The 24,639-nt window shown below is 35.0% G+C and overlaps 1 protein-coding gene and 1 pseudogene across 1 annotated transcript in view; both read right to left on the bottom strand.

The window, feature by feature from the left end:
• The window catches only part of GRID2 (glutamate ionotropic receptor delta type subunit 2), a 1,708,541-nt gene that overhangs the window by 107,143 nt on the left and 1,576,759 nt on the right, over positions 1-24,639 (bottom strand). The window lies entirely within an intron of this gene.
• On the bottom strand, positions 8,856-10,470 carry LOC119260363 (V-type proton ATPase catalytic subunit A-like; annotated as a pseudogene).

The raw sequence follows: 24,639 nt of genomic DNA, 5'->3' as shown, positions 1-24,639 counted from the left end.
TTCTATCAGTTCTAATTTTGTGGACAACCCTGACCAACATTTCAACCTTCATGTACCTCTTGGGGCAGACTTGACTGTACTCTAGAATTCATGTGAAAATATCATTGTAGCCCTTAATTAAACAAGCATACTCCTAGATGTTTATAGTTTTGTTTTTGCTAGGTCATGAAGTTAGGTTTTGTAGGCCAGGGTTTTTCCATGAGGGAAAAATAGTTTTTGGTGACTACAGCAGTTTGGTCACTATTAAGAGTTACTATTCTCTTTATCAGTATGTTAGAAACAACATAACTTTTGTTGCTCTACCTTGGGTATTTGTTGTTGGAAAGGAAACAATTTTATCCTAAGAGACATGAATTCACTGCAGGATCTCAGTTTCCTTAAATTCTGCTTCAAGATCAAGAAATGGTCCTCTGATAATATGAGATATTAGTGCTGAGAAGTACCAAACCATATCATCATTGGCTCCAATAAATAAGTGTTCCATAACTAATTAGCACAAGAGAAGAATGTCTTATAACTGCTATAAAGGTGAAAAGTTATTATTTTAAACAAACTTTATATGTTTATATGTGGAAACGTGATATAATTCTAATCACTAAGGTCACATTTGCATATAATTTATACTGGAGAGCTCATGAAGCTACAGTACTGGGAATTAGTTCTCACATATATCACTGGGATTTGCAGTCGAAATAACCAATTAGAAACTAGCACTCTGAAAAATTCCCAGCCCCAAATTATCTTTAGATTTTGAGGCAGTGATTTTCTTTTGTGTATGCTTAAGAGAGAAGGTGCATGAACTTTTCGGACTAGTGGAAGAAATGTGGAGTAATAGAAAAATTGAGGAAGACTTTTTCTTGTTTTTTTTTTTTTTTTTTTTTTTTAAGATTTATTTATTTATTTATACAAGCACTGGGTACAGTCAGAAGCGCGGGAGGATGAGAGATTTCATCAGAACCAGAGCAGGGAACAGAATAGGCAGACTGACAAAATACAATGCTGAGGGGAGCAGTGGGTGTGGCAGGACAGGTCTGCATGCCATGTGGGACCATCGCCAGGGATGGAACCCGCCCTGCAGCTTCGCAGACCAGCGCTCAGAGCTGCGCCACCAGGGGAGGCCTAAGGAACACTTTTTCAAACCATGCAAACTACCTGGAGAAAATAACCTGTACCTTCTCTACCCATCCCATTGAAAATTATTAGATAAAATAAAAGACATAACTGGAAGAGAATGTTATATGAATATTATGCAAGGGAATGGTTAAAGTAAAAATCAAACACCTAACTTTGAGATTAAACTGAAATTCAGCAAGTTCAAGGATGTATTATTATAATTTCCATTATTTTTGTACTTTACTAATGTAACGTTAATTTCATGTATATCATTTTTTTTTCAAAACATGTACAAGTTTAAGCAGGGTTCCAAAATAAATCTGGTGTCATATTATTTTTTAAATTTTTTAAGTTTTTTATATTTATTTTCTTGCATTGTTAATTTTGGGATAATGATGCTAGCAACAAAACAAACAATATTTATTTTACTGTGGATTAAGCTAAGAATGTACTTTTAAATACAGAAAAATGATGTGTATATATTTGCCATCAGAAATTTTTGGTAAGTTGACTAATACTCAGGGACATATTTTTTTATGTATGATAATAAGCAACTATATTTGCTTCCATCTGTGATAGAATCAAATTTTCTCAATGCAAAAGCATATTTATTTATTTTTATAATAAATTTTATTTTTATATTCCCCATACAATTGCAACCCCCCTATTCTGACCCCAATCCCTCCCCTCCCGCCCCCACCCCCCAAAAAGTGTCTCTGGTTCATAGTTTTTTGTTGATTTTGATTTTCACTTTCTTATAGTTATTCATTTTCCTGGTCCCTTATTTAAGTTTTCTAGATTCCTGCTATGAGTGAGACCATCCGGTATTTTTTCTTTTTCTTTCTGGCTTATTTCGCTGAGCATGATCCCTTCCAGTGCCATCCATGTTGCTGCAAATTGCATGTGTTTATCTTTTTTGAATGCTGAGTAATATTCCATGGTATATATGTACCACATCTTCTTGATCCAGTCATCTATTTTTGGGCATTTGGGCTGTTTCCAAAGCTTAGCTATTGTAAACAGTGCTGCTATAAACATAGGGGTGCAGGTGTTCTTTGGAATTGATGTTTCTGTGTCCTTTGGGTAAATACCTAGGAGTGGAATTGCTGGATCATATGGAAGCTCTATGTTTAGTAGGTCATGAAATCTCCACACAGCTCTCCATAGTGGTTGGACCAGTTTGCACTCCCACCAACAGTGCAGGAGAGTTCCTTTTTCTCCACAACCTCGCCAACATTTGTTGTTGCTAGTTTTTTTAATATGTGCCATTCTCATAAGGACTGATCACAAAAATCTGCAAAGAGCTGATGAGACTCAACAACAACAAAGAAAATAACCCAGTCAAAAAATGGGCAGAAGAGCTAAAAAGAAACTTCTCTGAAGAGGAAATGCAAATGGCCAACAGGCTTATGAAAAAATGTTCAACATCACTTGTAATCAGGGAAATGCAAAGCAAAAGCATATTTAGTAACTTGATCCCGCATTAACTCTGAGGCTGATATTTTTGAATATTTTTCATTAGAAAGTATTAACTAATAAAAGAATGGTAGTATAAATAAAACATGATGTAATACAACAAAATTTAACATGATTTTACATATAAAATAACTTTCACAGTAAATGCCTTAACATTCCACTCACTGGTATATAACTCATTGGGCACTCTAAATCATTTTGTACTTGCTATAAAAACAAAAATTAACAAAATAACACACCAAATTGTTAAAACATATGTCACAAATAAAGCTCATATACTAGAACAATGTCCTTGGATTTACTAAGAATAGTTTCTTATTTTAGATAATTTAAGAAATTATTTTATATTTTATAGCATAAATCCTTTTTTTCCCATAGGAGATGCACTCCCATGCATCATTTAAGATCCACTGCAATTTTACTTTGAATTCTTCCAGATCCACTGACAGTGAGTCTTTCAGTTCATCACCCACACTGGCAAAGCCAAGGGGAAGCAAACCACTTTGTCCATACAATAAAATCCTATTCATTGCAATTAGCACACCCGATTATAATTACTTTTTTATATCTTTACTTCTTGCCTGGCCGCTCTTTAAAACTGAGATCATGTATTATTTATCTTGTTATTTCTAGCACTTAGAACAGCATATGCTCAGCTAATATTTGTTGAAGCAAATTGTAGTTAAAATAGCATATTATAAAAGGTAGCACTGAAATGAGAGGTGGTAGTACAAATTATAAAATAATTTGGCAAATAGTTTGATAGCAAAAAGAAGAAGCAATATGAAAATCGACACTAGAACCCAAAGTCAATTTGTACAAGAGAAAATAATTATGAGACCAGTGATATTACAATATTAAAGCACAGTGAAATAAGTCAGAAAGAAAAAGAAAAATACTGTATGGTCTCACTCATACCAGGAATTTAGAAAACCTAAGTAAGCTACCAGGAAAAAACCTAATTATAATAAACCAGAGACACATTACAGGGGTGAGAATGGGGGAGGAGGGAGTAGGATCAAAAAAAGGGGGGTGGGAATTGTACGGGGACTATAACCAAAATGAAAATGCATCCATTTGAAAAATGATGTAAAAAATGAAAAAATGAAAATGAAAATGAAAAATGATGTAAAAAATGTATAAAATTAAAAAAGAATACATTTGCAAAATGATCATTCCAGATTGAAATATTCAGTTTATAAAGGCAGAGAGGTGGGCAAAGTTTGGTGGGAGAACTTTAGTTATATGGAAAATTTTAAAACATTACCTAATGGTGGCAGAAAACTAAAACATTATGAACCTATGCCTGGTCACACCTAACGCATAACCATTCATTGTGTCTCTGTAGAAGGATAAAGAGAAAACTGTTAATTTTTAAGTGGCCAAAATTTGAGGAAAGATTTTAAAGGTGAAAGGCAATGTATTCTACATTTGATATCATGAAAAGAAACAGTGAGAAATATTTGGAGTATATCTCAAAGCACCGGGTTTGTTCTACACTGAATTACATTAAATCTTATTTCATTTGGAGAATTTAAACAAACAAACAAACAAACAAACAAAAAAACGATGGCTAAATGGCTCAATAAACACAGTACCTTGAACTCATCTTTGTTAAAGAATAAAAGCTATATGATAGTTATATGAGAATACTACTTTGTAGATATTTTCTCTAAAATTAATCAGTATGTTACACAAACCCTGGTAATAGTTTTCAGGAATTAGAAGTAGCAGTGAATTATTTTCAGAGCACCTTGGTGACAGACAGGATGTTTTAACCTAGTACTTTTGACCGTTAAAGCCAGTTCTTTCTGTGAAATTCAATTTAGCACATTTCTCTTTTGACATTTAGGCCCATAAAAGATACTTTATGTTAGAATTATGAATCTTCAAAGGGGATAGAGGTAAGACTTCTCCATAGGTGGTACCTTCTGGTTATCATTAAGGCCACCAAGAGCACAGCTTTTTTTTTTTTTTAAGAAAATCTAACAGTTATATTGGGAGTCAGAGTATGTTTGGTCAGATGGTTCTATGACTAATAATTAAGCCATGTTAGCTTGTTTCTGTTTTTCAAAATTAAGTTTCTGTCAGGAAACTCTCCCTTTGCTCCTCAGTCAGATGTAAATGTTCTCTGAAATCTTACGCACATATCACTTAACTCTCACCATTATATACTGAACTGGAAAAGTTAATTGGAGTCAACAGTCAGCTAATGTGTGTCTTTGGATCTCTGGTTCCAAGAAAGATCCCGTCATATAATGTTTTTGATAGATGTTTGTTCAATTAATAAGTAAATTACTGACTAACAAATGAAAGTTTAAATTTCATTACAAACTAAATTAGAGCATCGGATACCAACTTGAAATTTGATAATTATTTGAAGAAGAGCTCTAATAATTAAACATAATATTATAATGGTTTAATTTCTTTCCTTCTTGCTTACATTGATATTGTAGTTACATTTTCAAAGGTAGTTTTTTAATATTGTATTTTATATAATTCTTACATCATTTTTCATTTTTTCACAATGTATGTATTTTCACTTTGGTAGAGGTAGTTTTTTTTTTTCTTAGATAGATTTTGGAACCTGCTATTAGGAAACCACCTTAATCATCTGGGAAACTATTTGTTCTTATTCTTTTCATCATCTTATATATGTGAGAGCTCCAAGAGTCCTCAAGTGAGGAAATATTTGACTAAATGTCACAGTCTACTAGAAGGCAAGATACCTATATTAACATGATAGTGCTCTTAAAATGCCTTACCAGCATGCCCTGCTGATGTGTTCTGAACTTACATTTTAGCTGCCAACATATAATTAATTCAACAAGTAGCTGTTGAGTGTCTTCCAAATACAAGGCACTATCCTATATGCTTGAAATATTTATTAGTCTTCAACTGGCCCAACTCCAAGTCCCATCTTCCTCTGAAACTTTTTAGATGCTCAAATATCACCTGAATATATGCATATACTTGTATATGTAGACATGGATAATACATTGTTTATTTTAATTTAAATCTACTTTTTAATCTTTCATAGATTTTAACAATTATACACAACTTTTAACATAAAGATAGTGAAATCTTAAAGATATGAGGCAATATATACAGTCTCTTCTATTATTTCTCAGGATGGAAGGAAAATTCCCAAATGTGCAATGTTGTGAAATTTAACACTGGAAAAAAAATACATATTGAACTTATTTAACTGGCACCACTAAGACCAGACACAATAAATGTTGAACTACATAAATTTTTCAAAAGATTGTTGTAAATTGAACAATTCTCACCAAAAAAATGATCATTGACAAGTCTGAAACTCAACAACATATACATGAAAGGGCCATTTATGATGAATATCTGAGCTTAGATTCTGTAGCATCTTCACACTCAGATATCAACATTCTTAAAAAAGGAATGAGAATGTGATATAGTTCCAGCTGTTTATCTTTGCCTTCACTATCACTGCTTTGGGAGATGTGTCTGTAAAGATGTCTTTGATGTGCATGTCATGTAGTGTTTTGCCTATATTTTCTTCTATGTATTTTATGGTTTCAGGTCTTATATCCAGTTCTTTAATCCATTTTGAGTTCATTTTTGTGCATGGTGTGAGATAGTGGTCAAGCTTCATTCTTTTGCATGTAGTGACTCAGTTTTCCCAGCACCATTTATTGAACAAACTTTCTTTGCTCCAGTGCATATTCTTTGCTCCTTTGTCAAATATTAGTTGACCATAAATCTGTGGGTTTATTTCTGGATTTTCTATTTGATTCCATTGGTCTGTTTGTCTGTTCTTGTTCTAATACAATGCAGTTTTGATGATTATGGCTTTGTAGTATAGTTTGAAATCTGGGAGTGTGTTGCCTCCATTCCAACCACTAAGGAGAGATGTGTGGAGATTTCTTGACCTACTAAACATAGAGCTTCCATATGATCCAGCAATTCCACTCCTAGGTATTTATTCAAATGACACAGAAACATTAATTCCAAAGGGCACCCGCATCCCTATGTTTATAGCAGCACTATTTACAATAGCTAAGCTATGGAAAAAATCCAAATGCCCAAAAATAGATGACTGGATCAAGAAGATGTGGTACATACACATAACGGAATATTACTCAGCAATCAAATAAGATAAACACATGCAGTTTGCAGCAACATGGATGGAGCTAGAAGGGATCATGCTCAGCGAAATAAGTCAGAAAGAAAAAGAAAAACACTGGATGGTCTCATTCATAGCAGGGATGTAGAAAAAATTAAATAAGAGACCAGGAAAAAGACTAATTAATACAAAGTAAAAATCAAAATCAATAAGCAACTATAAACCAGAGACACACTACGGGGGCGGGGGTGGGAAAAGGAAGGACTAGAGTCAAAATAAGGGGGGGTGCAATTGTATGGGGAATATAACCAAAATGAAAATGCATACATTATGCAAAGATGAAAACAGTTGTAAGAATTATATAAAATAAAATATTTAAATAATAAAAAAGGAATAAGAATGTACAAAGCAAATTCAGAACAAAAGCCAAACTTGATTAAACTTTCTTTATCATCATTCATTACTAAAACAATCCTACTTTGCTGGCGGGATTAAGGTAGGAATAGAAAGCTTTTGAAATTCTTCTAATTTCCATTGGTTCTAGGGTTTCTGGGTAGGAAACCACACTGCAAGCAAACAGATTAAAGCAAGTCCACATCACAACAAATCACTGCATAATTCTCATCTTTCAATATTCTGAAAACTTATAAGAACATGCAATCTGCAAAGGTTTAAACAAGCTACAATTGAATTATCTACTGACTGCATATTTAACTGATGGTGAAATACTTTTACTATACTGATTGGCCATAACATACTAAAAGAAACACATTACCTAAAAATTTAAATAACTACATATTTGAGGCATAAAATAAATACTCTACTTATGCTACTACATTTGGATATTTGAGATCATTATACATGTTTACATACTCTTTCCTCTTTGCCAGGAGGGAGCACTACTGGTCAGAAAGAGTTACTGGGAATCTGTTGTTCTCAAAGCTGTTGTGCAGTGTGCCTTTTTAAAAACAGAATTTTTTTTGAAAGATATTATTTTAAAACATATAAGGAAGCATGATATTTTCTCCCATAGTACCCAGATTTTATTATTAGCAAATGCAAGATTTATTCCCTTCTTGAAAACAGAATAGAAACTCTAACGTTGCTAAGACTATAGATATTCTGAGAAATTCTTTGAGCCAATGAATAAAAAAACTACTACATGAATGTGCTATTTTCTATGATTAGTAAAGCAGTTGTCCAAAAATTCAGCAAAGAACATGCAAATATGGGACATGTCATTATCTTGTAAAAAACATAATGTCTCTCTGGAGCTAAGAATTGCTACAACCTCACTGGTCTTTAAAGATACAAACAGTCTTTAATCACTGCTAAATATCTTCTTGGTGACATTTAACTGACAATGCCACTGCCACATGACTCTGGGAAGTTTAGGCTTCTAAGACGTTTGAGGAAAAGAAAGAGGGTGTGATTTTGATGTTTGTTTTAAATAAAATTTAAAAATAATTCCCAAATAATATAGTAGAATAATATCTTTGACACAAAATGTTTCTGAATGAAATAAAATATGCTTTAACAAGATGCTGTAAATTTAAGTTTGATCACCTGATTCTTTTTTCACTTTTCAGAGGGTATTGATTCATCTATCATGCTGAGCCCCACAAAAGCCTGGTTTGAAAATAGTATAGTTCCCAATAGTTTTCCATAAATATTCATGATTTATACTGGGGGAATAATGCATGAACACTCATGTTTAAAAAATTATTTCCTGCAAAATAGCTACATAGTAAAATTTTAAGCTGCAAATGACTTTACCTTATAGATAGTGAGTCATTTTACAAAACACTTAAAAAACATGTAACGAAATCTGGCCTTTCATTCTAAATCTCATGCAAAGCAAGTGCATGCAATAGTCCTGTTTATGATTTAATGATGATGAGGAATGGGCAAACCTAGGACAAAGAGGAATGACACCCTACATACAAGTTTACCATTTATACTTGTATTTACTACATCTATCACTTTGGATAAAGCATCAGGGAGGCCCTTCAAACACTTGTAGAAAAGAATATTTGTTTAATATAAGAGTCATCAAATAAATAGGGAAAGAAATTATAACATACATAGTAATTTCAAAGCTGCACAATAAAGAAGCCAAGAGTTTGAGATGAGAAATTTATGAAAATGTATGCATAGGAACTTGTTAAGGAAAAGGAGGAAAGAAATCACAGTTCTGATCTTCAAGGCCATGGAATGCATTCTTCACATCTTTAAGAAGTTGTGCATAGTCAACCTTGATCTTAGCCTTACCATATTTCACTGGATCCTTGAATTTCACGGAGAGAAGTGTATAGAGGATCGTCCCTATGCACTCAGGAATAATGGACCGTGTGATTTTATTGTCACTCTGGGCAGTGGTTCCAACAGTTCTCTGGGCCATATCATAAAATAAAATCATGTTGGAGAGCATTCCCACGTCTTGTAAAATATACAGAAACTGTCATAAGGAATATATCCATTTTGTTACATGAAGTCATCTTTGATACATTTTGCTACCTCCAGAGTGATTTTATCTGTTCCTGCTAGTGAAGTTTTCCCCACAAACTGTACAATTTCTTTCAGTTCTTCTTTCTACTTCTAATTTCTTCTTTCTTTCTAATTTTTTTTTTTAAGATTATTTATTTATATAAGCACTGGGTACAGTCAGAAGCGCGGGAGGGTGAGAGAATTCACCAGAGCCAGAGCTGGGAGCAGAACAGGCAGACTGATGAAGTACACTGCTGAGGGGAGCAGTGGGTGGCAGGAGAGGTCTGCGTACCATGTGGGACCCTCGCCCGGTGGCCGGGGATTGAACCGGCGCTGCAGAGGCTGCGGGCAGCTTCGCAACCCAGCGCTCAACCGCTGCGCGGCCGGGGAGGCCCTCTTTCTAATTTCTTTCTACTTCTTCCTGCAGAATCTCTTTGGCTTTTGGCTTTCATCCTTAGAGAAGCAAATCTGGTAAAGTGTTTGTCATAGTACTTGCTATGGATATGGATATACTTGCTGTAGCTGATTAGCCAGCTGACAAAGGGGAAATGCTTATGGTGAGCAAGTATCTTATTAAAGTCCCAGAACACCTGAAAAACCCAAGAGTGGCAGAAGTAATTGGTCAGAAAATCACCAACAGGTGAAGAAACTGCTCCTATAGTTTATTTTCAGGATTTCTAAGATATTTCACCATGCTGTCCACTCACAGAAAGAGGCCAGACAGGCACCAAGATATGCAGGATATCCATTATCTGCAGGCATTTTAGCTAAGATACAAAAGATTTCTCTAAGAGACTCAGCCCATCAAAAGTAGGGTCAGCCATCATATTGACATGATAACCTATACCATGGAAATATTCTGACAGTGCAATTCCAATACAAATAGAGGCTTCTCTACCAGCAACACATATATTTGAGGTATTGGCTACAAAAGCTGTGCTCTAGAAAATTGACTTTACCTTACCAACAACTTCCATCATGAACTCTGGGAAGTCTCAAAGGTCTTTAGACATCTCATTTCCTTTTTCACCACATCCTACATAGATGATCGCATTGTTGTTGGATATTTGGATAGACTGTGATATAACATTCTTTCCACAGCCCAAAGTCCTGCGGATTACAGTAATTCCTTCCTGTATACATGAGAAAGGGCATCAAGGACTTTCTGGACAGTCAACAAAGTATGATTGGCAGTTAGCTTCTCAGTGACAGGCTGGATGTGACATACAGGTCATACATGGAAGTGCTGTTCTCCACTTTATACCTTCATATTCAAGCTCCAAGACAACATTAAAGTGCAGAATTCAAGGATGAAAAAGTATTAAAACTGTGACTAAGATATTGAGTAACATTTCCTGTGGTTAAGGATTAGAGATATCACGGGAAGAAAATAGTAATAAACATGTAAGTTTAGGGATTTCTTTGAAACAATGAATGTACCCCAGAAGAGGAATGGAAGATAGAATAAATATGGCCATCATGGTAAATGAAGTTGGAAAGCCCAAAGAGATACCAAAATGAAGTACATTCAAGCAAATTAAAGAATGAGAAACTCAAAGTATCTAGATTTATCAATACTCACTTTTAAAGATACCAGTTTGACACATGATTTAGTTGTCAAGTGTAATAACAAATACTTGATTTTGAGCTGATGGAATATATTGGAATTGAAGAACTACTTTCTGCTGTGATTAGCTTTGCGAGATGGAGGACAAATATATATAAAATCCCCACTTTAATGGAAATTGAAGGGTGTCCCATCAGCATGTAAGGTGAATGAGTGAAGAAGGACATAGTGAAGACCAGTTTGAGAAAACTCATTTCTAGGAAATGTTGGCATTTGACAGGACTTGATGTGGGAGATGAAGAGACTGAGCCGGAATCAAACCCAACTATTTCCTGTGAGGAAATATATCGAGTCAGTCTGTTCCGAGAATTGAGATATTTATTCAGTTTTTAAACTCAGGTCCAGACTTTATTCCACATACAATAATAATTTATTTAGGAGTAAACAAAATGTTTAAGGAGAGCAGTGTAAATTTGTAATTTTGGAGAACAGTACAAGACACGTAAATCAGAATAGTATCCTGGCAGCTTAATGATATGAGTCATTACATTCTAAAAAAATAAAACTAATGGTGCACTTACAAGTTTGTACAAAATCTCTACCAGACTGATTGATGTTTTAACTCTCCAGCCGAGTGATGAGAAACAACTAAAACATTTATGAAAGATCATAGAAAACTGACAGTACCTAAGTCAGAAAAGGAGTTAAAAAATAAAGGAAATTTATGTGATGAACAGAGAAACTGAATTATATGGGATGAGAATCTTCTTTCTTTAGTATTTAATTAAAATTCAGATCATTAAAATACAATCTTAGAATATTTTTACAAATTATTCTTGTAATTCTATAAGAAACCTCACATCAAATCTCAAGAAGACTAATTTTTCACCACTAAGTAATAACTTACATACACTGCTTTTCTTTCATTTCAGTTTATATTAAAATGTGTTTTAGATAATTTATATCTGTACTTTTATTGAATCCTCACATGTTTACCCCACACATTAGGGTCTATTATCCTCATGATACAGATAAGGAATTGAACATCTGAAGAATTGAATTAGTGCCAAAGATCATGTATCTAATGAGCTACAGAGCAAAGGCAGATCTAACCCAAATCAAATGAATTCCAAATCCTCAAAGGTCCCTTTTTTGGAGCCAGATTTTCATATACCCACCCAACATGTTCTTAGGACTTTCCCATCTCATTAAATTATAACTCTTCTAGTTGTTCAGACCAACAGCCTTAGAGTCATGCTTGACTATTTCTTTCAACCCCACAACAAATCTGTTAGCAAACTCTGTTGTACCTACTCCAGATCAGAACCTTTAATACATCCTTCAGTACTAACCATTTGGTTCAACTCATTATCCTTTGTCATGAGCCTCCTAACTGGTCTCCAGCTTCCACTTTGTTCACTGCAGTTTGCTTACAGCAAAACATTAACTTAGATCTTTTTAAACCTTGATTTATATAACCTGATTTCTACTCAAACTTTCTAGCGTCTTTCCCTCTTACTCAAATGCAAAGCAAAGTCCTGACATTGGCTTATAACATTGTACATAATCTGGCCCAGGGCTACCTTTTGATTTCAATTCCCACCAGTGCCTCTTGCTGTGTTCTTCTTTGTGGATGCTAGCCTGCTCCACTTGCTAGTGCCTCATGGTTTTCTCCTTCATGCAGGTTTCTGTTTGCATGTCAGAGAGTCTATACTTGACCAGTATATATAAACTATTAACCATTAACCTGCAACCACCCCCATTCATTTTTCCAGAAATGTTTTTAGAAAATCAGGTGATATATAATAAAGAAGTATCCACATATCACAGAACAAAGAAAGCTCTCAAATCTTTTCACAGAGGTAGTCAGTGGGTATGTAACTACTTTTACAGAGAAAAATTTCAAGTGACTCCACTGATACATTAGTTTTCATTGTCCCTTTGAAATATAGGAATCAGAGAAACTGAGGAAATAGATTTTCTAAATATGAATTAAATAATAAGAATGATTATACTATGCATGTATATATCCTACAATAGTGTAATTTATAAGAATAATAAGACAACTATCTTAATTACTGTAATTTTGTGTTTTATAATAGTTTTTGTCCCTGTTCCTGAAAAAGAGTGCCTAAAACCCTCAACATTTCTTAAGTGTTGAGAATAAAAGTGTCTTTGTTGTACTAAGGAGGTGAATTTTGGACTCTTTCTGAGGATGGGGACTGGTCATCAGGCGAACCAACCAAGTTTGATTGCAGAATGGGAACTTCCAGTCCCACACTCAGACCTACTCGTGGGGAAAAGGGACTGGTGTTTGGCCAATTGTCAGTGGCCAATTATTTAATCAATAATGTCTATTTAATGAAACAGCCATAAAAAAAACCCTAAATAGGTCAGGGATTGGAGGGTTTCTGGGTTGGTGAATGAATTGTGATCTGGGGAGAATGGAGCACCTGGAGAAGGTTTGGAAACTACCTTTCCCCCGCACCTTCCTCTATGCCTCTCTTCCATGTGTTGTTCTTGAGTTATAGCCTTTCATCATAAACCTTGAAAATTGGCTCTGCTTTGGTGTTCAAGAGCTTACCCCTTGAGATGGATGTGTATTTTTATGGTTGAATTTTGTCAGGCAAAATGCTACTCTTTAGTGTCTCTAGGTGACAAGAGATGAGAAATCTTGAAAGGATTCTTTTTGAGAACCCAAACTAGTCCTTACAAAGGATTCTGTATAATAACTGTGAAACATTGGAGGGAAGTCAGGGATCTTATATTCTTTGGAATATTAGTCAGTGAATTTGAAATTCTTCTATATAGTGTCACCTTATTTGCACTCCCAAGTAGAGAAGCCTGAGAAATTTGCATTAAAATATCAGGAGAAAGCTACCTGATGGTCAAATTCAGAACTACAGTTAACACCAAACCACACCATCTGTTTCAAAATTTGTCTGGTATTTGTTCCATTTACTTGTGCCTGTCTATGGCAACATGCTGAACCCAGTCGGTTCTGTGGATATCTGTTTATGTAAAGAGAGAAACATGCTTGTAAGGGACCTGCCTTCCATTAATAAAGATTGCTTTTTTACTTAAGAATTAAACAAGCTGCGTGTTCTCAGTTAGTTAAACGAAACACTTCATGTTTTTGTGGGCAGTTTAGCTAGCATCTAATTGCTTTGTTTTCTAAGGAAAAAACACTCTTTTTCCTTCGTGAGGGATTTATTGGATATGATACTCTTGGACAAAGAAATAATAGTCCTTTTTGAGGAAGGCTGAAACAAATTTAAATTTTAAAATTAAGTATGATTTCAAAAAAATCATGTTATTTTGATAGTCTAATGTGAATTATCATGCTACTAAAACATTGCTGCCAATATAAAATATGAAGAGATTTGCCATTCTTACTTTTCAAGCTCGAAAACACTCTGATGCCTCTTCCTAATTAGTTTTCTAGCTGAAAGCCTGAGTGAGATTTTTAGCTCTGCCTCTATCAGTGGGTATTTATCTGTTTTAAAGAAATGTTCTCACCATTTTGAAAAATAAAGTCACTTAAAATGGCAAGAGATTATTTCATTCATTCAATAAGAATTTATTAAAAAATCTATAATAGGGCAGGCATTGTTCTAGGTTCAACAGACAATAATCCCCGCACATTGTGGAAAGGATGCAGATAAACAAATATATGCACAATATTTATGCTAATGCCAGATGGTGGTAATGATACAGAGAACAATAGAGCAGGCATGGTGGATTAGAGGTAGCAAAGTTGGGAATAACAACTTTAAGTAGGTTGAACATTGATGCCATTCAATAAGAAGGCAACATTTTAGCAAAGACCTAAAACAGATGAGGAAATAAACCATTTAGATTTATGGAAAGGAATGAGGACTTTTGGACAGAAGAAATATTCTTGCAGAAATCTTGAGACCAGAAACTGCTTGGAGCATTCTATAATTAACAAGGAAGTCAGACTGGTGGACCAAAATATTCATGGAGGGGAGCCTCCCTGGAAGCCTAGGGGTTAAGTCTCAGCACTATCACATCTAAGGCATAGTTAGTTGGATCCCTGCCCAGGAAACTAACCCAAATATAGCACAGCAGACATCTCCTGTCTCACCTTCTGCTCCCCTTAGCAGTATATTTCAGTAAATCTGCCTGTTTTGCTCCCCACTGTGTCTCTGGTGAATCCTCTCACTCCTGTACCTCAAGCATACACCCCAGTTCTTCTATGCAAAAATAAAAATGTGCAAGAAACAAAAACTGAGGTCAGAGGCCCCAGAAGCCTAATGTAGAAAGACCGTTGAGATAACTGATTCTGATTATGAAAGTTATTGGATAACATTAAATAGACCTGAAGCATTATTTCATTTAGTTTAATAATCATTCTTAATGTTTTGTTGAGGTGGGCTGTAAGGGAACAAGAGTAGAAAAAATGTTGGTGCCCATTATGGCTGATTGGAGAGTTAACGTTCATTATTCATAAAGTTGCCAAATATAGCAAATTAGTGAAAACTAATCATTGCTCTTAAGGGAAATATAGAGGCAGATCCCTTTAAGTCCTGGTAACAACATTTTCATCAACAGACCTATAAATAACCTTTTTATTTTTTTGTTTTTAAAAAGATTTATTTATGCATAGAAGAACTGGGGTACAGGCCAGAGGTGTGCGGGATGAGAGGATTCATCAGAGACAGAATGGGGAACAGAATAGGCAGACTGACTGAAATACACTGCTGAGAGGAGCAGTGGGCGAGTCAGGAGAGGTCTGCTGTGCCGTGTGAGTAGCTCCCTGGCCAGCCGGGTATGGAACTTGTGCTAGAAAGGCTCTGGATAGCTTCATAGTGTTGTGTTTAACCACTTGAGTCACCAGGGAGGCCCTCTATAAATAACCTTTTTAAATGTCTTTTTCTGTTTAAAGGGATCTTAATATATATATTTGATTTGCAATATTTAAATAATGGCCAACAGCACTACAACCCAAGCCTGATAAAAGCTTATCACATATGTTTTCTCCACAAGACACACCAAAGTTTTGCACTTAGGGATACTTAGGGATAGGACTTCAACACTACAGGGAATTTTGAATAGTGGAGTCACAAAAAAGATCATAAAAATGTAATGAGCATGATATCAAATAGACTACAGAAAACACTCTTGTTCACTGTATAAAAGCTGGAACAAGGTGGCAATAAGTTGCCTTGTTTTGCCTTCACTAAGGACTTGAGTGTTAGGTAAATTTTTCTCTGCCTTGAGCAGATCTTCAAATGTCATATAAGTGCTGCAACTAAGGATTCTAAATCTACAAATAAATTTTAACAAGTAGGTGAATTCTCAAATACTGAATCATGAATATTAAGAACCAGCTGTAATATTTTGTAGAGGAACAATTTTCCATTTTGTTTCTCCACGTTTTATGACAACTTTTGTCTTAGACTTTTTGAAGATGTTTGTCTAGGAACACTAGCCTTGAGAAACAGAAGTGGTATTTCCAGTCCATAGGGAAGATTTTGTCCCACTGAATAATAGACATGCTGTCTCCCAACTGCACAAAGTTTGGAAAGGTTTTCTATCAGTTGCTATGTAAAAGACTGGGGTTTACTAAATTCACTGTGTGAACAGGGTGCAACTGGGCCTGTCTCTGCATTATTTCCATTGAAATGGGGCCAAGGAGAACCAGTAAAAATGTGAAGCTCATGAAGCTTGTTCTACTATGAGTGATAATCCTTAACTTCTGATCCAGGAGACTTAAGTCTCTGTCAGCATCTATGAAACTGTGGCAGACTAATCGTTCATTTTTTACTAAAAAAACATGTCACACCTGGGCCTCCCTAGGAGTCAAAGACAGTCCTGTCAAGCTACTGCCAGCCACTACAGCACGAGTTCAATCCCAGCCAGCCAAGGAGCTACACATATGGCGCAGAGACCTCTCCTGTCTTTTCCACTGCTCCCCTCAGCAGTGTATTTCAGTCAGTCTGCTGTTCTGTTCTCCGCTATGTCTCTGGTGAATCCTCTCATCTCCAGCACCTCTGGCTTATACCAAAGTTCTTGTATGCATAAGTAATCTTTAAAAAAAGTCACACCTTCACATTTTTCTACATAATCATAATATTAAAATTGGATTATTAATTTTTTAAAACTTTCTTGGAGACATCTCTACTGATCTATTTAATAAAGAAACATTTTTCATATTTCTTGATAGGAACTTCAACCAAACTAATAAGCTATTGAGTCCACAATTATTTCTAACACACAAATAGCCACTTGAATTAAATAGTATCTCTCACTTTTTATTTTCATTACAAAATTACAGAAAATGTTCTTTATTTCTGATTTCAAGCTCTACCTTTAATATAAAACTTCTTTAGGTGATTACATGTGTCTACTAGCAAGTCAAAAATCATACCATTTAAATGTGCTTTCACTTGAACAAATAGTATAATTTGAGAAATAGCCATAATTTTACATATTTTAGCATTATTACAACTGATATAGCATTCTAACTGAAATGAATGCACTGAGAAAATGTAGTTAGGATTCCCTTGCTTTTCACATGAGAATACCCTTGTTAGAAATAATTCATATAGATAATATTATAAAATTGAACTCTATTCCAGAGTCCTTTTTTTAGAAATATCTCCAACTATGGTTCAGAAAATAGATTCACTGATAACTCTTTATTTTTTACACCATTATCATAACTATGAAGTTATTCATGTAAAATAATCAGTCAAATATTGAAGCTATTTTGTCAAATTACAGATTTTACTATGAAAGAGGCCAATAAAACCTTAATTTAAAATCATATCATATATAAGGTCAACTATCATATCTTGATAAGGTTTCCAGTATTAGAACTAACTCGTACATACACAGTACTGAACCCTCTTAACAGTGAAGTCTAATCTAAAAATTAAAAAAAAAAAAGATTGAAAGGCATAAATATTTCCACTCAGCTCTGTTGAGATCTGTGCTCTGCCTACTAAGTCTTTATTTTGTGTCATTTTCTGAAAACTTATTCCAGTCTACCAATTATCTACTGGAGAGATTATAGAAAATATGAAATATAAAATGTCTAAAAAACTGAGTCCATGCATCATCCCAGGTATGACATAGAGAAATTTATGTTCATTATTTGAATAAGAATGCATCAAGGGAATTTCCTTGTTTTTCTCTTGAGAGGATCATATAATAGTTAATCAGAATTCCATTGCATGCTTGAAACAAAACTGGAACACATCTTGGACATCAGAGAGTAGCAGAGACTGTACCAGAATGGAGTCATGCTTTACTTAGAAAAAGTTGATAGTGAGAAAATTCTGGAGACTATGATCCTGTGTTCTGTTACTTAATGAGGGAACCTGGGAAGGGGAAAGCTGAATGGTGTGGAATGAAACACTCTTGATGGAAAATAAATTTGTGTTGGGAGTTGGGGCACTCATCACATGCCAGACCACTCCTCAGTGAAAAGAACAAAAATAGTGTGCTGGATTGCAGTCCCACATCCCTTAAGACTGGTACTGACCTTGTGAAATACACTAGATGCATGCACACTGCAAATTCTAAGGAAATAGAACCCCAGTAAAAACGCATATTGGTGGTTCCATGAACTCAAGCCAGGCCTCCCACTCCCCAAGCACATTCACACCAACAGTAGGACCCCTTCAAACCTCATGACTCATGATGTTAGTACATAAAAAAGCCAACAAGGGCCAGGATATAATATAAAATATAAAAATAATAAAATGAAACTATAGTGTACCAGTCTGGAAAAATGTAATGGAAACAGTTCAACTTTTGAGTTACTGCTACAGATAGTTTTAAACATAATGGATAATGGGCCTCCCCTGGTGGTGTAGTGGTTGAGTGCTGGGCTGCGAAGCTGCGCACAGCCACAGCAGCACCGGTTTGATCCCCAGCCGCCAGGCGAGGGTCCCACATGGCGCGCAGACCTCTCCTGGCGCCCACAACTCCCCTCAGCAGTGTACTTCGTCACTCTGCCTGTTCTGCTCTTCGCTCTGGCTCTGGTGAATTCTCTCACCCTCCCGTGCTTCTGACTGTACCCAGTGCTTGTATGAATAAATAAATAAATATTTAAAAAATAAACATAATGGATAAATCAGAAGCAGCAAAATGGGAAGACAAAAAGTTTACAACATATGACAACTTGAGATCTCAACAAAATATGACATCACAAGGAGAGAAAAATGCTTTAGAATCCAACCACAAAGATATGGGAGATTTTATCTTCTTATCAAATCAAAAGTTCAAAATGATATAATAAAGAAAATAATAAAAAAAAAAAACATACAACGTGGGGCCTCCTTGGTGGCGCAGCAATTGAGCTCTGGGTTGCATACTGCACGCAAGTGGCCTCTGCCTTACCAGCTCAATCCCCGCCGCAGGGCGAGGGTCCCATATGGGGCACAGACCTTTCCTGCAGCCCACTGCTCCGCTCAGCAGTGTACTTTGTCTGTCTGCTTGTTTTGCTCCCTGCTCTGGCTCTGGTAAATTCTCTCATTCTCCCGGGGTTCTGACTATACCCAGTGCTTGTATAAACAAATAAATAAATAAATCTTAAAAAAAAAAAAAAACCTTGAAGAAAACACAGTTAAAACAAGTCAAAGTGATACAAGAGAATACAGAAAAAATAGTTATACCAAAAATTTTAGGAAAAAAATGGATGAAATGACAAAAAATTAACAAATAGAAAACAGATTTTAAAAAAAATTATTTAATTATTTATAAAAGAACCAGGGTACAGGCCAGATGAGCAGGAGGGTGAGAGGATTCACCAGAAACAGAGCGGGGAATGGAACAGGTAGACTGACGAAATACACTGCTGAGGAGAGCAGCGGTAGAGACAGGAGAAGTCTGCTTAGCCATGTGGTATCCTCGCCAGCCAGCTGGGATCAAACCGGTGCTGCAGAGGATGTGGAAAGCTTCACAGCACGGCACTCAAATGCCTGCGCCACCAGGGGAGTCCCCAGAAAACAGAAATTTATCCATTAAATAAGTAAATAACAGATTTAGGAAGTAAAAATCTCAATAGATAAGATAAAAAATTCTAGAGAAAGTTATGGAAACAGAATAAACCAAATGGAGGATCAAATCAGTGACTTTGAAGATAATAAAGCACAAAAACTCAGGAAGAAGAAGAAAAAAAATATGAAGAAAAATAATGAAGAAACACTTAAAAAACTGTCTGGCTCCATTGGAAAGTAAACATAAGGACAATGGGTATCTCAGAGAAGAAGACATAGAAAAAATAGATTTTTTCAAAGAAATAATAAGAGAAAATTTCCCAAACCTGCAGATGCAACTAAATATGCAAGTTCATGACACAAAAAGAGCACCTGGTCATCAAAATATAATGAGACCTGTACTGAGAGAGATAGTAGTGAAATTACCAATAATTGAGGACCAGTAAAGAATACTGAAAGTGGCTAGGGGAAAGAGTATCATTAACCTTAAATGGTACTCCCATCAGTGTTATATCAGACATCTATAAAGAAACACTACAAACAAGGAGAGAATGTGGTAACATATTCAAAATGCTCAAAGATAAAATTGCTGCCCCAAAATGCCATAACCTCTTTCAGATTATTAGAAGAATTAAGTCTTTCCAGACAAACAGACACTGAAGGAGTAGGCAAACAAATAGGCCCTTTATATGAAAAATGTTGAAGGAGCTTGTCAGCAAAATGAAAGAGAAAAAAAAATTCACACACATATAAAAATTGAACAAGGAAATAGACCATAAAACCAAAGACAAATGGCAGTAATAAACCATCATATATGAAAACTCAACTGATAGGTGAATGGACTGCACTCATCATTCAAAGTGTACAGAGGCAGCTGGATCAAAAGACAAAATACAGTTATCTCTTTTTCCCAGGATACCATTATCAATTCCAAAGATAAATATAGGCTCTAAATGAATAATTGGAAAATGATCCCAAATGCATAAAAGACCCTCAAAAAGATGTGATTGAGTGAGATTTGTTGCAAGGATACAAGGATGGTTCAAAATCCAAAAATCAATCAAATCACCGCAAATTAAAAGAAATACAAAAATCATATGATTATATTAATAGATGAGAGAAAGAATATGATAAAATTCAACATCCATTTATGATAAAGATGCTCATAAACTGAGGATATATTGAACACTACTCAACGTAATAAAGGACATATAAGACAAATTCACAACTAACATCATTCTCAATGGTGAAAAATGAAATCTCTACCTCTAGGAACTGGAGCAAGGAAAAGACATCCACTTTCACCATCACTATTCAGCATAGTATTGGAAATCATAGCTATTGCAATTAGGCATGAGAATAATGTAAAAGGAATCCAAATAGGGAAAAAGGTAAAATTATTATTTGCAGATGATATGACAAAGAAAAACTTACAAAATCCACTAAAAATAGTGGAAATGAAAAATCACTTCAGCAAAATAGCAGGATGCAAAATCAATTTTCAAAAATCAGTTGTGTTTTTCTATGCAAATAGTGAGCTTGAAAATAAAGAAATGAAAGGCCTCCCCTGGTGGCACAGGTGGTTGAACACTGTCCTGTGAAACTGTCCTCAGCCTTTGTAGCGCCTGTTTGATCCTGGCCGGCCTATGAGGGTCCCACATGGTGCAGCAGACCTCTCCTGTCTCTCGCGCTGCTCCCCTCAGTAGTGTATTTCGTCAGTCTGCCTGTTCTGTTCCCCGCTCTGTCTCCGGTGAATCCTCTCACCCTCCCATGCATCTGGCCTGTACCCTGGTTCTTGTATAAATGAATAAATAAATATTTAAAAAAAAAGAAAATAAAGAAATGAAGAAAATAATCCCATTTACAATTGCATCAAAAAGAATTAAATATCTATAATTACACTCAACAAAGGAGGTGATGGAGCTGTTCCATGAAAACGATAAAACATTATTAGAATACAAGATGACACACAGAAATGAAAAGATAGTCCCTGTTCATGCACTGGAAAAATTAGCATTGTCAATATGGCCATCTATCCAAATGCTATACAGATTCAATGCAATCCTTACCAAAGTTACAGTGTCATTCTCCAAAGAAATGGAAGAAACTTAGAGCAAAAGCAATCCTGATTTAAAAAAAAGAGGACAGATAGTAGTATTATAGTCCCAGACTTCAAATTACACTACAAAGCAATAATAATTAAAACAATACTGTACAGGAACAAAAACAGTCCCACAAACAAGTGGACTAGAATTAAGAGACCAGAAATACACTAACACTTATAAGGACAGCTAATCAAGAACATAGTTGCTATAAGGATACATTAGAGAAAGAAAAGTATCTTCAATGAATGGTGTTGCAAAATTGGACAACCACAAGCAAAAGAATGAAATTAGCCCACTATCTCACATCATAAATAAAATCAACCCTCTGGATTAAATACTTGGATATAAGACCTGAAGCAATAAAATATTTATTAAAAAAAAATCACAAAGGGCCTCCCTAGTGTTGCAAGAAGTTAAGACGCAACCTATGAAGCTGTCCACAGTCACTGCAGCATGAGTTCGATCCCTGGGCAGCCAGGGAGCAACCCACATAGTGCAGCAGACTTTTCTTGCCTCACCTGCTGCTCCCCTCAGCAGTATACTTCAGTCAATCTGCCTGTTCTGTTCCCTATTCTGTCTCTGGTGAATTCTCTCACCCCTCACAACCCTGGCCTTTACCCCAGTTCTTGTATGCATGAATAAATAAATCTTAAACCCACAAAATTGGTTCCAATCATGTCTTTATGGGTTTATCTAGCAGAAAATGAAACAAAGGAAAATATAAACAATTGGGACTACATCAGATTAAATAGTTTCTGCACAACAAATCAATCATTCATTCTAACAAAAAGGCAACCAACTAAATGAGAGAAATAATTTGTACAACTTACAACTGATGTGGGTGACACGCATGATCTACAAAGAACTGATACAACTTAACGTAAAGGAAATCAAAAGGGACACAGATAATAACAGGAGAGAAATGAAATGAAGACATGAGCTACCAGCATGTATGAGAAACATCAAAAAGTGTATTGAAAGGCAATACTATAGAAGTACAGGTCCAAATCAATAAACAACAAAAATCTCAAATAAAAAATTTAAACTTTTAAAAACCAGAAAAATAGCAAATTAAACTATAGCCAGAAGAATGAATGTAATACTAAAAAATAGAACAGAAATAAATGAAATAGATATTAAAAAGACAGTCCAAAATATCAATGAAATTGATCATTTTTTTTTTTGTAAAAATATACCAACCTCTATCGAGGTTGAAGAAGAAAGGGGAAAATCTCTTATAAATAGAATAAGAAATGAAGGAATACAGTTAAAACAGATAACTCAGAAATACAGAGGATCAAATATATTGGACAATATATTGGAAAATATATTGACAATATATTGGAAAACTTTGAAGAAACAGACAAATTTTTGGAACCACAGGACATTCTGAGACTGTTTAAGAAAAATAAAATACCTGGACAGACTAATTACAAGAAATAAAATTGAAAAAGTAATAAAAAATTCTCCCATAAAACAAACACTTAGGTGATACAGCTTCACTGTGAGTTCTGCCAAACCTTCAAAGATGATTGTATCCAAACAGATATTTTACTCTGATATGAAAATCAGACAAGGATGTCACACGGAAAAGAAAAAAGATCAATATCTCTGATGCATACAGATGGAAAAATCCTTAACAATATATTAGCAAATTAAACTAACGAATATAATGAAAGATCATACATCATAACCAAGTATGACTTATTCCAAGGATGCAAAGATGGTTCAACTGATGCAAATAAATGAATGTAATTCATCACATCATCCAAAGGAAAGATAAAGAGCAGATAAGGATATCAATAGATGCAGAGTAATCATTTGACAAGACTTAAAATCCATTTATGAGAAAAACTCTTAGCAGTGGGGATAAAAGGAACATAACCTAAGTCAATATCAATGTAATAAAGGCCATATATGACAAACTTAGAACTAATATCAAATTCAGTGGTGAAAAATAAGATACCACCTCCTACCCAAAATATACAGAGAAGATTACTTATGATTGTGGTATGAATATGTAATCTGTTTTTCTTAGCTCCTACCAACACAGGAAGAAGGTAGATGCTAATTTTGGATAAAAGCAGTATTTATTTGGTTCATTCCCCACTCATAAATGTGGCATCTTCAGCCTCTTGAATTTTCCTTTCAATTAGTTTTGGGAACCACTGGTAAAATTTTGACATGTCCTGAGTTTTGAGTTGTCATGTGGGCTTTTTCCATTAGATATCCATTTCTTGGCATTTTTTGGCCTTCAGAATCTTGGAAATATGATAAATGTGCCCTCCTTCACTCAGAGAAAATCTTCCCCTACTGCTCTGAGTTTTTCTGGGGGTGGTCAAGCAATCAAATTAACATCACAAAGATTAGTGAGAGAAAAGAACAAATTCAATCATACCTGTAGTTGATTTGATTTGAATGTAAATAGGACAAAATGAGGATATTTGTATCCTGAATAAGAATAGGGCTTAGGGTTTCAAGAAGAAAGGTGGAGGACTCACATGACTAAATGAAAGTGACTCATGATGAAGGCCAGATGCTCTATAATTACATGTTTGCTCTGTCATACAGTTTTTTCTGAAAGACAGCTTATTTTGGTAAAACTCTTCATTCTGGCTAATACCTTCAACTTCCATAATTCTAGGTATTTAAGGAAGTGTTAAAAATTTCTCCTGAACTTTTAAGTCCTATATTGATCTGATATAAACATAATCTACATGCCAAAATGGCAGGACTTAAAATGGTATATTCTGGGCAACTATTTAAGAAGGCCTATCCTTCACTGTGCTATAGTATTTTCCTGCTGTTAGGGATAGT

Source organism: Talpa occidentalis, unplaced genomic scaffold (assembly GCF_014898055.3).
Source record: "Talpa occidentalis isolate TD23 unplaced genomic scaffold, MPIMG_talOcc4v2.1 talOcc4.6, whole genome shotgun sequence".
NCBI lineage: Eukaryota > Metazoa > Chordata > Mammalia > Eulipotyphla > Talpidae > Talpa > Talpa occidentalis.
Note: the sequence above shows the minus strand (reverse complement) of the source record. Positions and strands in the feature narration are given on the sequence as shown.